Genomic DNA, 13127 nt, shown 5'->3' with positions numbered 1-13127 from the left:
GAAAAGAGGTGAATGGGGGTGGGGGGAGAATGGTAATCTGTAGGTTTAAAAGCAACCTTAAGAATGCCAAATGAAGAACTATAAAGTTTGAGAAATAATAGCTATTTATCCTTGTACTCTAGGGTGGCACGCTGAGAACTAAAGGTTTACCGTTGATCGAGGTCCCATCTGTTTTTGGTTATGAGGTTCATTAACAATAAATGTGCCTCTTTTAACCACTTTTTATCAAGATTACTCTTTTCCATTATATTAAACTATAGTCTAAAGCCAAAATTAGAGAGCAGTGATTATTAACTTATTCAAAACACTGCTTCTAATGTTTCATGTGGATTATAATACAGAGCTGCTTTTTCTGAAATTGGTTGCCTTACCCTAGAGCAGAAGATGAATTTTAAAACATATGATTTGAAAAGAAAATACTTAACCCGTGGGGCAATTTGAGAAAAAGGGGGGGGGTGGTAGACAACAGCATCAAAGTTAATGCTACAAAACATATTAAGTAGTCATGAGGCTTAACAGCATTATAAACTGTACAGCAAATGAAAGTGATAGATTATAATTTAGTTAATGTATTGACAATCAAAACATCATATAGGTCATGCAAAATTATCCTTCCAACACCCACCTATAAAAGTCTATTAAACACTCAGTCATCTTGTAAAAAGCTTTACATTATAAAGCAAAATTACATGCACATAAAACACCTAATTTACTCATTTAAACTCTATGCCCAAGGCTAAAGTTCACTAAACCTCAGTTTGGTATTGGAAAGAGCAGCCTCCAAAGGGCCTGCTGGACTGAGTACAGGAACTAACTAGGGTCTCAACAGACGCCAAGCCGAAGAGTTTCTTTTGAGTTACACATTTTAAAACGCATTTTAGTGTAACGTCTGGTTGTCACACTGAATGCAGGCTACTTTCTCAAAATCCCATTTCCCTGTCCATAAACCAAGTCCATCTATGATAATTTTTTAGTAAAACAGTGAACTCAGATACAGCTATTATTTCCTCCAAAAAGAAAAAGAAAAACACGAAATTCCGGTTTCGACAAACTATTTTTTGCAATGTGGGATTTTTTCAACGAGTTCCTTGCTGGATCGCCTCATTTACCCCCAAAGAACCCCATAATCACATTTTAAGAGATTGTGCCCTTATCCATTCCATATGGCCGGCACGATCCAGGCCAAGCTTTCACTGTGACCTTTTAAAGAGACAAAGAAGCAAAGTACTATCTAGAAACAGAAACACTGCAGTTTTACTGAGTGAAATTAGCAAAACCGACCTGAAACTCACCACTTCAAAACTTGACAGCATATAAATAACAAAAACAAAGGAGATTTCCTTTGCAGCCCGGGTTCTTGAAGAGAAGTTCAAGACTGATGTTTTCTATGTCCTTTTTTTTTTTTTTTTAATTAAAAAAAAAAAAAAAAAAAAAAAGGCAGCAGACCTGAAGGCGACTTCCCCTGAAATTGTATTATTTTCTCTTCCCCTACCCCCGCCCCCCTAAGCGGGGGAAGGGCAGAAATAAACGTCTAGAAGAGTAGCCATGGGAGAGGGGGTTAAAAAAAAAAAAAATCACAATTCGAAAAACAACATATATGGTTTGTAAAATGTCTAACCTCAGAAAACCGGGTTTTCGATGGGGGAGGAGGGGAGAGTGGGAAGTAGGGAGGAGGGAGAAGATAAAATTGATCTGACAAGTGATTCGTTGGGGGGGGAAATCGTAAAAACAAAGCAAAACCCGTTATGAGCTGTACACTGTGGTGATGCTGGGGAGGCGAGGTGGTGACTGAGGATTCTCTTAAAAAGAAAAAAAAAAATCACTGCGGACAAGGTCTCCAGAAAGGAAAAAAAGGTCCCCTCGCTCCCTCCCTCCCTCCTGCTCGCTCGGGTTCTTCAGTGTGAGGACAGAAAGTCTACTTCTGGCTGTCACTTGCAATATTATTCTCCAATAACCCCGGAGAACGCAGAGAGGGGAAGGCCACCTCGCCTCCCTTCCAATCGCCCCCACCCCCCTCCTCAACAATTGCGACTAATTATTAACAAACCTTAAACTTTCTTCCCACAGCCTCGCAACCCCAACAAGGGCATCTACCGGGGGACAGCGAGGGTGGGGGGCAGAAGGTCGCGGAAAGAGCCCCGGAAAGGCACTGAAATGCCACTTTTGATTCGGCCCTCGCTTATAGCAGCCCCGAGGACCCTCTCCCAGCCCATTGACGCGGGGCTGCGAGCGCCTGGGGAGCCGAGTGAGTAGGGAAAGAGAAGGAGGGTTTGGGGGGAGGGGGAGAGAATCAGAAGGCACCCCCAGCCACCTCCACCGCCTCAGCAGCAACAAACTCCCCGCCCCCTCCCCCCAAAAAGTCGCCAAGCTCTCACTCAGCCAGAGTCCGAGGTAAACAACGAGCACCACAATGGCACTAGGACTTGGGGGGAAAAGAAACCCAGAAACCCCAACAAAACTGATGAGGAGTTTCCCGAAATGCAAGAGGGGGGTGGGAAGCGTCCTCTGGAGTCGCCCCGGCTTTATGCTCGGTCCCCGGGCTGGGCTAGAGGGCGGCTGTTGCTGTTGTTGTGACGAGGCCGGTTGTTGCTGGGTGGCACAGGGAGAGGTGTGTGTGTGTGTTTGTGTGTGCGTGCGTGCGTGTGAGCGCGAGTCCCCGGACGGGGCTGCTTCTCTCTCTCTATCCCTCGCTCGCTCTCGCTCGCTCTCCCCCGCGCTGCCGTCTCTGCCCCCATTAAATTATTAGTTGACTCATCCCGGCCGCTGTCGCCGCCGCCGCCGTGCCCAGCTCGGCTCCGCGCGTCCGCCCGGGCTGCAGCCCTCTACGCCGCTGTTCCTGCTGCTGCTGCTGCTGCTGCTGCTGCCGCCGCCGCCGCCGCTGTGGCTGCCTCTTCTTCCTCCTCCTCATTTTAATACAAAATCACCCCGCTCGCAGCCCCAGCCCCAAGCACGCAGCCTCCTCCCGGCCGCCCGCCGCCGCCCCGAGCCCTTCCCCAGCGGGGCCGGCTCATCCGCCGCGTCCGGGGAGCGGGAGCGAGCGAGAAAGTGGCGGCGGCGGCGGAGGAGGAGGAGGGGGGAGGGAGCGGAGGAGGAAGGCGGCGGGGGGGGGGCAGGGTGCAAGGAGAAGGCGGAATAGGGATGGGGATTAAAACCCGGGCTGGAGGGCCGGGATTGGGGGAGGGGGCGGGGGCGGCGAGTTAAAAAGCAGAAAGACAAGTAACTAGTGAATGAGTGAGGGAAGGGGTGGGGGGGGGAGCGCACGATTTCCGGCCCCGGGCGCGCAAGAATTTGTAATGAGCTTGATTAGAGTGAGGCGGCCCGACATTTATTACACACAATACCGAGAATAACAGGGCGCCGCGCGAGGGCTAGCGCCGGCCGCCGCCAGGCGCGCCGGGGAGGGCGCGCAGGGGAGGGGAGAGGGGGCTTCCCTGGCAGCGGCCGCCTCGGCGGGGAGGGGAGCGCGCGGCGCGCGGGCGGCAGGGGCAGGTGTGCGAGAGTGAGCGGGGCGGGAGGAGGGGCGCGAGTGGCGGGGGGCGGGGGGAGAAAGTGCCACGGAGGAGGGGGAGAGGGCCAGGGGGGAAAACTAACCAACCACCCACGCGCGCAAAAGCCACAGAAAGGAGTATGTCGGGAGCGTCGCGGGCGGGCACCCGAGGGACAGGCCAGGCAGGGAGGGCGCCCTGGCCCCGCGGGAGACGGGCCCGGGCGTGCAGGTGACAGGCACGGAGTACTGAGGTAGGGGGACTTCAGGAAGTGGCTGAAGGGGACAATCGGGAGGTAGATCTCCCGGAGAAGAGTGGAGGGTACAGAAACCATTGCGCAGGAATAAAGGCCGGGGGCCCTGAAAAGCTCTAGCGAATATTTATCCTCAAAGGAGGTTGAATCCCAAACTATTAAGAGCCGACATTAAAAAAAGATAAGAGCTTTCTGTATCTAATCAGTTCAAAACTCTCTCACTTCTGAGCCATAGAACACGTTGGAGGAAGAAATACGTGGCCCATAGTGGCCAAGTCAAACAAAATTTGGGCCATTTGAAAGAGATGTAACTTGTTATCACAAAGGAGAAGACGCCACCATTCCTAAATTAATTTATACCGGGTGAAAGAAAAGTTTGGGGTGGTAAATGCATCTGTCGTAGCAATAAATGCTTCTGTAATCTAGGGTAAGTTACCCAGTTAGATTAATGGTCATTAGCACAGAAGTATGATCCTCTTATTTAGATAATCTATTACATACAGTTCCTCTAAAAGTGAAGAACATTACAATCTCATTCACAACAGAGATGCAGCGTTTACCGACTGGGTTTCAATACTAACATCTTAGAACCCTGAAGGCAGTTAATCATTAAACAAAAACAAAAATATTGTAAGAATTATTTTTCAGAATACACTAGTAGGGAAAAGAGAAAAATCAGTCAGATAAACATTTTGTTACACATAAAAAAGCAACAAGTTAGCACAAGTACAGAGGTAAGAGGGAAATATGCAAATTAAGCTCTTTAAAGCTACCAATACATTCTTAGAGACACTGTTTACATTAGAAATCTAAGAAAAGCAGAAGGTAAAGCGGGAGATAAAGTATAGGAAATAATGGCATCCTGGGGAGAACAAGTTTGGGAGAAACACAATGAAAATATATCACTCTAATGGCACCCAAGTTTCACCCACAAACCGGAAAGGTTAGTCAAAATCGAGGAAGGCAACCGTGAATCTTGGCACATATAAACCCAAGCCTTGAGCAAAAGGAAGAACATGTGATAATAAAACAAAACACAACATCAAAAACAAGAAAATATAAGACAATCTTAACCAAAAAGCCCAAATGATACCACATTTTAAAAAGCTGAAACATGGGGAAATATGGAGTAGGGTTTTTTAATTGAAGTATAAGAAACAGAATCAATAAGGAAAAATACAAACATGGCAAAAATGTAGCAGGGTGTCCAAATTGGTATTGTGGATGGAAGTACTTAAGCTTATTTTAGGAAGATATTTGATATTTAAAAAAAAAAAATAGATATCCAGTTATCATCAATAATCTCTATGGCAATGATTTTTGCAATGATATGTTAAATTAGGAATTTCCAAGATGTATGTATTAAGAGTTGCTTCAAACTGGTGATGCCTGATGTGTTTCCCTGAAACCTGCTTGGTTTTCAGTAGGAACAGTGCATTCTAGTATCACACTGTGCAACTTTACAAATAGTAGCATTAGAAAATACTATTTTTAGAAAATAGAAAAACTATAGTAGACTACAAAACAAAATTTATTTATGCAACTTAAGCTCAAGTAATTTTTTTAAAAAAAGGAAAAAAGGAAATGAAAGTCATTGGATAATACAGAACCTGAGCAGAGAAAAGAAGATTAAAAAGGGCTACTGAATATGTCAATTTAAAACACAATGGAATAAAATATTGTAAATATATGTTTATCCTATCATTTACACAAATAATACAAGACAAATAGATCCTGATTGCCTTAGTCTCCTAATGATTTGGCCAATACTGACGTAACTAATGGGAATTAAAATAATAATTTTAAAATTTGAATAGCACCTTTTATCCAGGTATTACAAGCGAATTCTTAAACACAACCTCAGAGTTTAAGGATGGACATGGCCTTGGAAAATGATAAAATAAATGATAGAGACTTCTAATGATGACTTTATTATAAAGAATACCAATATAGTACAATTATGTACATATTCTCATACACACGCATGCACACACACACACACACACACACACACACACACACACACATACTAATTTTCCTTCAAGTACATTCTTTATTTCAGAACTATTTAAGAAATGACACAAGGAGGTTTATGTCCTCCAAGTGGTACATTACATTGATGAACTTATTTATTATACAGTATCTCCCTCTTTAGCACACTTGTTGTAACAAGTATGCTAAAGAGCATTGGCCAATGTAAACCCAGGTTAAAATAAAGAAGAAAAAGGATTATTAGGAAAATACCACCCTCCTAGGCATATGTGAGGATATGGAGGGGGAAAAACATCAATTTATTCTAATACAGGCCTCTTATATTTGGCAATAAAGATACAAGCAAGTATAGAAAAAAGGTTAAACTTAATAAATCTAGCTATCAAAATAGAAAACCTCAGGAACATGAAATATTACAGGTCAAATACATGAACTATTTAACATGCGGATGTACAGTTAAAACAGAGTGCATCAATTTTTTATCACATGAGAAGGCATTCAAACTGGCTACACAAAGGTAGCAAAGATAAAATATTGTATAAGATACACAAGATTTTTTAATTTAATAAGGAAAGGACAACTGCATATTTCACATGGCACCATATTAAGATAAATATGCAGGCAGATATCCGAAAGCATTAAAACACATTCAGAGTTCTGAATAGCATGTACATTTGTAATAAACAGAGAAAGCATTTAGGATTTGAACGCTTTTAAGATATGGTAACTTCGCCAGTGACTGTGTTAGCAAAGCAATGCTTACCACCATAGCACTTTCTAAGGACATGTTTTGTTTTGTTTTCTTTTTTCATCTTTTTAAATTCAAATACAGTTGGCTATCTCTCTACACTCTTAGAGCAGCACAATTTACGTAGCATATTGCTCTTTTTATCATGTCAACTCTTTGTTTTTTGGCTTTAGCTGCAGGTGGTGTTTTCCATATATGATTTCTGGGAATATGGTCTGTGTTTGCCATATAAGGATGTCTATTTGAGCCATATGTTTTGCTGTCATGTGTCTCATTTTGTCTGTCTGGAATGTCAGGACTGATTTCCACATCGTTTCTTGAATGGACCAAATACAAATTTGTAAGAACAGAGAGGAAAAAGCTGGGGCTGGAACTCAAACAACTTTGTCAAAACATATATTGGAGAGGAAATGCAATATCCTGTAAACATTTGCACCCTTCTTCTCACATCTTATCTGTGACTGACATCATCACAACTGCACAATTTAGGAGAGAATCTACTTGATGAAGTTCAGAAGTTTGCAGTATATGCGGATGCATGAAGCTCAATCAGACTCCACATCTTTGGAGGTCACGGCATGGCACATGTTAGCTGCCCCACTCTGAGATCCCTGGGTCTAGCCTTGAACTTGGGGAAGGGAAGGTGCTTTTCTTGCTTAGTGAATAAATGGAATTCTGATTAAGCTTTCTGACTAATCTCACAAGAAGGTATTGCCCCCATTTCTTATATGCTCTTTCATTGCTCCTTTTTAACAGTCATCACAGTCTTAGTCAATTAACAACTTGGGTAATTATTGGCTTAATATATGTTTCACATACTAGACTATAAGCCCTATGAGAGCACACTGTCTTGCTCACTACCATATTACCAGGAATTCATACACCGTCCTTGCAATATTTACACTACGAATAAATAAGTGAGAGCAAAAAGCTGATGGTGTCACTTGCAACCAGCCTCCACCACTAAATGCAATGATAATTCCTTTTAGAGTTTGCAGGAGTGAGGAGGCGGTAACCTGTGAGAAAGGTGGCTATAACATTTAAATTTGAATTCACTGAAATTAAATAAAATTTACAATTTAGTTCCTTAGTCACAATTCATATGTTCAATAGCCTCATGTGGCTAGTGGCCATTGTGTTGGACAATGTAGATTACAGAACACCTCCACCACTACAGAAATTTCTACTGGATCTAGAGAACTTCTATAAAGGACAACTTAAGTATATCCAGGACCTAGCCAGGAAGAGTCTTAGAGGTGCTGAATGGCTCTCAGACATTCTAATGATGTCCAAATTGATATCAGTTTCCATTTTAGAATTAGCCCAGAGATCTGTAAAGTTGCATGGAATAAGGCTTGTGTGCTGCCGCACACAAATTTAAGACAACTTTCTAGACATGTCTGTATTTGAAAGGGTCCTATTGTACATTTGGAATTATATGCATTTACCTCAAATGCTGCTTTCCATGAACATTTAAATAGCTCATAGGTGAAGTTAAAAACCACAGGGTCATTTCCCACCCTCATTCCCACCCCTGAATTAAATAAGCACAGTTGCCATTAGAAATGGCTCTTTAGGAAGCTTTAAAGCAGTACCTACTCAAACTGGGGGGAGGTAAGTGTGTTCCAGATACCAAACAAACAATGGTTACTGCAGAAAACAATAGCAAAAGGCTTGAATATGTTTGGGGGGGGATAAAAGAGAAATGGTAATGGACTTTAAATATGGGGCTTAAGGTTTTCTGTTTTTGTTTTTTCCCTAATAAGTGAGGTTTCAGTTATAGCCAGACTGATAATGATCAAAAGTTATTTCCTGATTGCTTGGGGGTGGATGTGAATACCCACTGGTAGTTTGTGATATGGCTTTAATAGGCAAGGGTCATTATTAAAACTGAGCAAAGAAAAGCCAATGTGTAAGCTAGTTTGGGGAGTGACGAATAAGGGAAATGAACAGCCATTATAGATGGCTTCTGGAACTTGACAGGGTATTTGGGTCTTTTACCCAGAAATATCTTTTTTAGCAAAAATTTATTGAGCAGAATTTTTTGAAAGCTACCTCTCCTTCCCTAGGCGTCGGTATGAATCATAACCTTGACAAGGCATGATGGTAGTAATCCCACCAAAACTGGTATCTCGATCTAGACTCGCATCCAAAATTGAGTAGGGATGGGAAGGCCTCCTGTCATTGCTGTTGATCCTTCAGTGTTGGTATCACTGCTGAAGTATTTAACGGTTTCAGGTTGCCATATCTTTCCCCCATTGCTTCTGGAGTGACCTTCCTCCCCCTTCTCACCTGGGGACCTCCCTTCTGCCATATCCTTTAATAGGCAGCTTGACTGCACCTCTTCTGTCTGAATCCTTCTCCAGCTTTCAGTTACTTCCTTTGATGTTCCTTCACACTATCGGTCCTTCAGTGGGATATTCTATATCTACCTGTCTGTTCCTCTGAACTGCAAGTCTGTAAGCATTCTGAGGGTATACTTATGTCTGTATTCCTGGAGTCTCTCACACTGTCATCACAGGAAAAGGAATCCGAGAACTGTTTCTATGAGAGAGTGCAAGACAGATTCTTGCAATCTTAGGAAGTAAAGCCAGGTGCAGGATCAGAAGTAAGCTCAGTGGCTTCCCAAATTTGCTGCACATTGTCATGACCTGAGGACCTCCTTCAACAATCCAGATGTCCAGGCTGCACCCCACTGAAAAGAAAAAATCAGAATGGCCAAGAGTGGGAGCCAGGCATTTAGTTGTTTAGAACTCCCCAAGGTGATTCTCATGTACAGCCAGGTTTGACATCTACTGGATTAAGTTCATGTTTTGGAGACACGAAGTCAAATATACCTGCTAGGATATCTTCAAAGTGAGTTTTTTAACCCAATCCTGGAGTCACTTGGAAAAGTTAAGGCTGTTCTAGGAACCAGCCCTTGTCCCCAATTTAAGGAATATATGTGCAGGCAAGCCACTTGTATCAAACAAACAAACAAAAAAAGGTGAGAGCAAGCTATTAGATCACTGATCTGGTGAAACAGGGATGGTGTGTGAGGAACCACGATAAATTAGCATTTGGGCACTTGCTTGAGATTTACTGAGGTGCCAGAAATCCTGTGCAGGTATATGATTTATCATTACAGACATAAGTGACTAACCACAAAATTACATGTGGGAAGTGAAACTCTAAAACCAGTCTATTATTTACTGGAGCCAGAACCATCCTGGTTTCCTCTAAGTCTTTTATCAACGTAGATGAGCACGAAGTTTTCTCCCTGAAAATTTCAACCTTGAGTAAGTTTCCCCTTGAACAGTTGAAAACTTCCACTTATTTCCAGGCTAAGTTTTGCACATAAGCATAACTGAAGTACTTATGTTGTCCACGCCAAGGAGCCAATGGCAGGGCATCACGGCCCCTGCAGCTGTGCCATACTCTCCCGGAAGCTCAGGGGATTTTAATCCCAGTGAAGTCAAACAGCAACCATTCCTAATCAACCTTTAGCCAAGACAGATCAACCAAATCTTCTTAGGGATGTGAATGTTATCGCTAATCTTTCTTGGCTTAATTGGAGGGAGGAAGAGTTTGAAGTTACAATAGACCTGAATGTTTGTCCAGGTCCTTTCTGGGGAGTATCAGCCAAAGGCAGCACCAAATACTGTACTGCAATCCCCACAGCCACAAGGCACTGGACCGGGGTTGTCCGTTAGGAAAGAAAGCCACCCCCAGAAACCACTACATCACACTCTGCACAATGATTAAATACCACTATGATGCTTGAAATGTGCTGCAGCAAAGGAGAAACCAAAGAGAAAAACTAAAGTACCTTCTATTGGGGATGATGGAAAAGATCTGGAAGCCGAGTGTGGTGATGCCTGCACAACAGTGTGGCTGTAATTAATGCCACTGAATCGTACACTTAAAAAATTGTCCAATAGAACATTTTATGTTATGCATCTTTTACTCCAATAAAATAACTAAAAACAAAACCAAACAATAAAAAACTAAAGGAAAACAATCTTTCATATATTCCTAAAATTGGCAGATATATATTGTCATGAAAGTATGATGCCAAGCAGAAAAACAATGAGCTACAACATACCGAACAAACCTCTTCTTACCGCCAACCTTCCATTGCTTTGTCCTTAACCGCCAACAGCCACAGTCCAGTCTATGCTAGATAATTAATTCATATGATGAATACCTGACCCAAGGATAATTAACATGGATTGGTAATTAGAGACCAAGATCCCACCCAAAGTAGGTAATTTGATGGTCCCCTGATGCAAGAAAATGGTTCTCTTTTCAGATTTTATTCTATTCTATGGCATAGAGCAGAGAAAGCAAACATAGACAAAAACAAACAAGTAAGAGTACTGTAAGTCCAAAAACTCTTTTTGCATGTTCTCAAATGAGTGAAAATTAACTATACTCATGAAATAGTAGACCCTCCCAATTAAACAGCATGTAACAATGTCAAACGCTTGCGTACAGTACGGCCACAGATATGCAGCAACGCTACAAATGTGGTCGGTGTAATAATTTCTCAACTGTCTCTGGATAAAGACTTTAGATTCTATTTTTGAAAATAAATGAACAGAACTTTTTGGCTATAAAGAGCCCAAAAGGCTTTCAAATTTATCAGTCACTTTCAAGTGACAGCAATTAGGATTATTTACCTAATGCAATAATATCTAATATCATCTTTTTCCATACAATGGTGTCTGTATTCTGTTTCCTATCATCTATTCTTACTGGTTTTATATTAGGGATTTTTATATTAATGATGGAATTGTTAATGTATTAGAAGTTCATGTATAAATTCGGTCTCACTGAATTCATACCTAACCCTATGTATTTTTCTGGTGGATGCATGCCTAAGCAATAGGAATGGTGAAGCCAAATTAAAATTACATATTTATTATGTATAAAATCATAAATAAAATACTAAAAAAATTGTTGCACAGTACAGCTGTTGCTAGGGCATATCCAGTTACCTATTTTGTAGTTGCCTCTTTCTTAACTAGTGTATTTATTGTGGGATTTAATTCATTAGATAACTAACATGGACTATAAATACACATGCAAATTTCCAGCTGATATGAAGCAAAAAGTTGATAAATAATGCTACAGTATAACTTTAAAAACAGAACTAGTGAGCCTCGAGGCTATTTTTTAATCATTTATTTTTATTTATTCTGTAAAGACTATTTTCATTTGTATTGTTTTTTATATATATAAATACACTTGGGAGAGAAACAAACAGCATATTTATGAAAAATTTTGATGGGGACCAGCTTGTAACTGTTTTGAGACTGTACTGCTTTAAAGATGGACAATACCCACTGTTCTATTTTTCTACAACTGAAAAAAAGCCACAGATTCACATTATACTTAGTGAAAATTAAACTTATCTCTTCATTGAAGCAATAAGGCTCTCAAAAATAAGTTTTTAGTTCACTTTGCACAAAGGGGTTTTGTCACGAAGAATTTACAATATTGTAAGCAAAGGCATCTTTATGGCTGGCATATGCCGCAGTTTAGAATATAAACCAAATCTTGGGGCATTCTCAATAGGTTTGGGAAATCCAATTGTTTAGCGAACATCCAAGTATGAATAAACATATATCCAATATACATGTAGCATAACATTATGTATGTTCACAGATAACATTTGTTCACCATAGAATACTACACCATTTAATACTAGTCTACCACAGTTTTCACCAAAAATTCTTTAAAACCCAGAATTAGTGTCACACCTCTAAGAAAAATGACAGTGGGAAGAGTAGTGGAGAAAAGGCAAGGAACCAAGATTTGGGTCTTGCTTCTTCCTTTTTACAAGCCCACTGAGTGAGTGACCCTTCATAAGTCTGGCAGAATCACGTTCTGTATCTATAAAGTGCCGGAAAAGAATCTGATCATCTTTAAGACCACATAAAAATTCTCTGCCCTCAAATATGATTTTAAAAAATCAAGTTCACTTTAAAGAGAACATAAAGATATAAGGAAATTTCTCACACGCTACATTAGATGTTTATCTCTATGTAAGAGACAGGTGTCAAACAAACAAGAAAAAAAAAAAAAAACCCACTAAGGCAAAGAGAAACTTTAACTCACCAGATTCCATCTGTTACATTTGAATTCATGCATAATTGATTATCCATGACTGGTAAGTTCTTTTCTCACTAGCCGACCACAGTTTTCTAAACATTAAGTATTAAATCACTACTAAAGTAGACTACATTTTAAAAACAGCAAGGGCAGAATAAGAATATTTTAAATGAAAAATTACATGCCGGTTAATAATAATACAGCTGACCCATGTTTAAGGGAGAGAAATTTTAATCATGTGCATATTAAATATTAATAGCCTATTCTGTTATTGTTATAATAAGGTTAAGTAGGCTTCTCCATGCTTAAGGAAAGAGGGAGAAGTAGGAATGCATAATGTTGCAAAAAGATACAGAGACTGGAGACAGACATAAGGAAAATGTGTCAACAATAAACAAGAGGAAATGAGAAAGAAGGAAAAGATGAAGGTGGAAACTAATCTCTATGTGTCATTATGACTGCCAGAGTACTGGCAAAGAAGCAACATCCTTTTATTTCAATTTTAATCATTTCTGAATTTTAATACCCGGCTCCTTTTGTAATTCTCCTGGCA

General features: G+C 40.9%; 1 protein-coding gene across 2 annotated transcripts in view; it reads right to left on the bottom strand.

The window, feature by feature from the left end:
• LOC111155136 (SATB homeobox 1) overlaps positions 1–13127 on the bottom strand; it is a 98920-nt gene that overhangs the window by 76559 nt on the left and 9234 nt on the right. Inside the window, exon 1 of one of the 2 annotated variants that reach the window (XM_022515208.1) lies at positions 1293–1318. The exons of the other annotated variant lie outside the window; for it this stretch is intronic. The gene's annotated coding sequence lies outside the window, so the exon portion shown is untranslated. Of the gene's footprint in view, positions 1–1292; positions 1319–13127 lie in introns of those variants that run through there. 2 annotated transcript variants of the gene reach the window in all.

This window comes from Enhydra lutris, unplaced genomic scaffold, assembly GCF_002288905.1.
Source record: "Enhydra lutris kenyoni isolate GAN:26980312 unplaced genomic scaffold, ASM228890v2 scaffoldscaffold39, whole genome shotgun sequence".
Lineage (NCBI taxonomy): Eukaryota > Metazoa > Chordata > Mammalia > Carnivora > Mustelidae > Enhydra > Enhydra lutris.
This window is presented reverse-complemented; position numbering and strand designations above follow the sequence as displayed.